At 35.0% G+C, this 4,814-nt stretch overlaps 1 long non-coding RNA gene across 1 annotated transcript; it reads right to left on the reverse strand.

The window, feature by feature from the left end:
* Nucleotides 1-944: 944 nt before the first annotated feature.
* On the reverse strand, nt 945-4,467 carry LOC137205081 (uncharacterized). Its single transcript, XR_010933991.1, has 2 exons — nt 4,298-4,467; nt 945-2,480 (listed from the first exon to the last, which is right to left on the reverse strand). It is a non-coding gene; the product is annotated as an uncharacterized lncRNA (long non-coding RNA).
* Between the last annotated feature and the right edge of the window lie 347 nt (nt 4,468-4,814).

The following is a 4,814-nucleotide window of genomic DNA, read 5'->3' on the forward strand; positions in this document are numbered from 1 at the left end:
TTTAGACAGCTGTATCTTCACAATAATCAGACTGTGCCCTTCATCAGTCACACAATGCTTTACAGGAGGTGCTTGGAAGAGGTTTGGGGGGGACAAGTGTTTTGTTCTAATCTTATTTTCTCTCAAATTCCCAAACGTTTAGAGTATCGTTCTTACAAGCCTTAGCTTTTCTAAATTATCCAGGCCCCTGATTACTAAACTTCCAAATGTTTTGATTATAATCCATAAGTGAAGATGACCTCTCTTAGCAGAGACATATTTTTCTCGCTCAGATTTCATATGAGTCACTTGCAGACAAAAGTTTTCTCATATTTAAGGTGTTATGTAATGCCAAAGAAAAGATTCAACCTAGTTCAATCTCATAAATATTTCCTACTAGGATTCAGGATGACTCAGCCATCATCAAAAGTTGACACATCTCAATATACAATAGGCAATAGTTAAACAGAACTTTTCTGTAGAATAACTAGTATTTTCAGATTCCTGTGACAGAAAAATATTATCCTTATTGCCTTGTAACAATTTTACTCAATTCCATATTTTAGAATGTTATTTTCAGATTTCCATTTCTAACACAAATATTTTATTCATTTAGGATGCTGACTCAAGGAACTCTGATTCAAACAGCTTAAATATGATTGCTATGATTAAGCTGATATAGAAGAAGTCTAGGAGAAAGACAATCTTCAGAATTTATCAATTTAGGAGCTCATTAGTATTATAAAGGCTCAAGTTTTACTATCTCTCAGCTCTCCTGGCCACAGTATTGATGCCACCCTAAAATTGGTTCTGTACATACTTGTAGAATTACTGCCAAGAATGATCATGGTTACCTGCATTTTCCTTCACATCAGTGATAGAAGAAGAAATGTTTCTGGAAATCATTGCTAATTACAGAGAAATGATTTTTCCAAAAGCAAATTTCTTTATGATTCTCTGTGATCTGAATTTCACTACATTTCTATTCCTGAAAAAAAAAAAAGATCACTGACAAGTAGAATGACAGCTTAACCAGAATGTTTGATGAATGGCACGTTATTGGTTTCCAATGTGTCATCCACAGCCTATGGATATCCAAGCTGCCTGTGGGAAGGTTGATATCTAATCAAAATCAGAGTTGTATGTAAAAGGAAGCAATGCTATGGCTTAAGTAAACAACCATATCTACTGTGAGGACACTAGGAAATTACTGGATTTCTTGATAAAAAAATGTATTAAGGCTTAGGACATGAAGATTGATAGAACTGATGGAAATATAAGAGCAGTACTACCCCATAGGTAAATACAGTAATCATAGGGGCTCCATATATAGTTTTTCATGATTACAAGACATTCGGGAAATTCAACTAACTTTAGATGTATTTTCTTTGGAGAACTATGTTGTATTTCTTCCTACATTGTTTTACTATATTATTAACAGATATTGTTCCCAAGAACACACATTAATAGCTCTACTACATACAAATCTCATATTCTTAGAGTCTGTTTCCAAGGGAATTCTATCTGCTACAGAATCTGATTGGGCCAATTAGATATTATCGCATTATCCACTACATGGTGTTTCTAATAGGATGAGTTTCTGATGATGAATAAACTCCTGGTCTTCCTTATTCCTGTCTGTACATGGTGGATTTTACCAAGGTGCTAAAAAGAAAACAAAATTGATATTAAGAATATAAACATACCTTTTACAAAATATATAAATAAGTGTATTAGAGTAGGTCTTAAAAAGAATACCAGTCCACAGTATTACTAGAGAGAGGATAAAATAACATAAAAGTTAATACATTGCTGAGACTGTAAGACGATAAGGCAGGCAATTAAGTTCTCCCACCAAAGAAATAAAACACAAAACAATAAAAATAACAAAAGATGACTTGTAATCAGAGAAGTGATTTTAGTCAAAGAAATCTGAGACTGTCTTAGAGGAAAATTCAATATCAGTTTAGGAAAAACTGACTAAATCATGGACTTTTGCTAAGTTGGGGATGAATCTTACACCTGTATATTAAGTGCAGAGTCTTACTGGGGGCTAAAACAGGAGGGTACAAAAATGTGCCTATCACTAATGGAAGGCTGTAAGAAATCATATTTTTATGCTGTGGCTGGGGGTTAATAATAATATGCCCTGCATGTTTGCAATTACAGATCTCACTTGGGTCTGAAGTTCAAATTAGAAGTAGATCTCTAATCATAAAAATCATATATTGATAAATTGAAGCTAAGCTCAAGATAGTTTCCCAGGTTAATAGTGTTCCTTGGAACCCAGAAGAAGCACATTTAAACCTATTTTAGAGGAAATTATTCTCTACTTAAGCCCTCAGAATTTCAACAAACTAAATTGAAAAAAAAATGACCTCAATATCAAATATGAACTATAGATGAAATGAAGTCAAACATAAATAAAAGTCAGCTAAAAAAAAGAACTGATATACATACCATGTCTTTCAATAAATCCAGTGATTTTTGAAAATTCAGTTCTAAATGTAAAGAAATTATATAAAATATTTTATAAAATAAAGACAAAATCAAGAAAAAGTCTAGATCCATTTGCAAAATATCCAATGAAGTTCTTAAGAAAGAAAAATGTTAAAATTAAAATCACAATAAATACATTAAACATGAGATTTAATTTAGCTAAATAGACAATTATTATTATTTATTTATGACATACCCAATTTAACAGGACATAGAAAGTCTGAAGTAGAAGTGACAGAAAGAATCTAAGGGGAGAATACTGATCAAAAAGAAATGGATTTAGTTATAATAATATCAGAAAAAGAAGTCAAAAATACTATCAGGGATTAAAAGATATTTACTATGATAAAATGTATGAATCATTAAGAAGACCTAGTAACTCCAGCTTCTCAAGCTTCTATAAATATAGCAACTCAGTCTTCACAAGGGAAAATTGAAAATCCACAAACTGGGAAATGTTCTCACACTTCTTTCACTTAATGCTATGTCAAAAAATATTTATAGATATAGATAGGTAGATGACAGATGAATGAATGGATGTGTGTGTGTGTGTGTGCACGTGCACATGCATATGTGTATCTTATAAGAGTCTTGAATCAGCAACTGAATTATTGAATCTGACACTGACCTGGAGTAACATTCAGACACTTCAAAAACATCTAGATAAGTGGTCTGAGGTATCAATAACATCTATTAAACAGAAATGATACCCTCTCAAGTTGTTAGCATGAGAGATATAGAGGTCAGGTGATAAACTGAGTTCTGACCCAAGCCCAACTCACAGTGTGCTCACTGGTTCATAATGAAATTTGTGGATATTTATCCCATTCCTGATATATAAGTGGAAAAAACACAGTTAGTGATAGAACACCCCTTGTCTTGCTTTTCAAATTTGTGTAGGAAAGCCAAACGAAACTAAACTGAACTTGTCTCCCATTCCAACAAGCTTGAAATCAACAGCAATACTGCATTTCTGGAATTATTGAAGAGATGTGTATTACTGTCAAAGATACGAAAAATGTACTAGTTGTGATTCCTAGATATCCCCATTTAATTTTCTTACATGGCTTTAGCACAACAGTGATGGATCATGGCACATAAACATGGACTCCTGTATATTTAACAGGTGGTAGCTTGACTTTGAATTGAAACTGCTATGTCTACATATGATACCCTGACTAGAAAAGCTTGTCATAGACATTATCATTGGAGATTTAGGTGTGCATCTATTGGTTTGGAAAACAATAAATATGTAAATTTTCAATCTCCATTAAGTGTGTGTGTGTCTATGTGTGTGTGTTTATATGGTAAGGACCAAGGACGATAGTTCCACCTTCATGGTTTTATGTAAGTATTATGTCAACTCTCTTGCTTTCTATATAATACTGTATATAGGGCATTTATGATCTCAATAATCCATAGAAGATACCAGTAAATTGCTATATTGATTACATCAGAGTGCTCATTTAACCCCTTTGGGTCCCCACGGGAGTGGAGGAAGACTGGACAGAGAGGGAGAAGGGGCCATTGAAGGTACAGTATTTACTATGGGATTTAACTCCTCAAAGGCCTTCCAGTAGCTTCAGATCTTCTCAAGAATCCTTCATGTCCTGCTGGTTTGCAGCGAGTGGCTCACAGCTTCAAGGCCTCCTCTGCCAGATGGAGAACTATTTCAAACATCCTGCCTCTATTTTGTACTGTAGCGATGCAGACAGCAAACCTGACCCCATTTTCAGGTTCTAAAGAGAAATTCTAAGTACCTGAAAGACTGAGGATCATGGTGGCTTTTATTTAAGATGTGGAGATAGAGAGCACATACCTGGACTTGGGCCTGCAGCAGCACCAAATTGCACCAAGAGTTCCCTTTATTTTCTCTCGCATCTCTGTTTCTCATTTTCTCTCTGCTGGATTAGCCACGGGGACTCCAAGTTCTTCATTGTGTGGTCCTGGTACCAAGATTCTCCTGGGAATTATAAAGCTATTCACCTTCTACATCAAGCACTTCTTATTTTTTCCCCAGCAACATAAGTCATCCTTAAGAGGGGTCAGGGTGCTAGCTCTTAAATATATTTTAGGCATCCCTTTGTACATTAAATTCTCTTTCGGAGACTGCTCCTGACATGGGGTTCACCGTGCTCCCAGCTGGCCTCCTGAAGTTCTGCCCTGCCTTCCCCACCAGGTACAGTTCAGGAGCTGCCTACCTCAGGGTGATAGGTTCTCTTCTAGTTGCTTTATTCCTTTCCGTTTTACATTTAGAGAGTATAATTGGAATACATAAACTTCTCTGTGACCAGAGCTTTATTTGCAACCCACAGGTTTTGTTATGGCATATTTTC

The sequence above is a fragment of the Pseudorca crassidens genome, chromosome 13, assembly GCF_039906515.1.
Source record: "Pseudorca crassidens isolate mPseCra1 chromosome 13, mPseCra1.hap1, whole genome shotgun sequence".
Lineage (NCBI taxonomy): Eukaryota > Metazoa > Chordata > Mammalia > Artiodactyla > Delphinidae > Pseudorca > Pseudorca crassidens.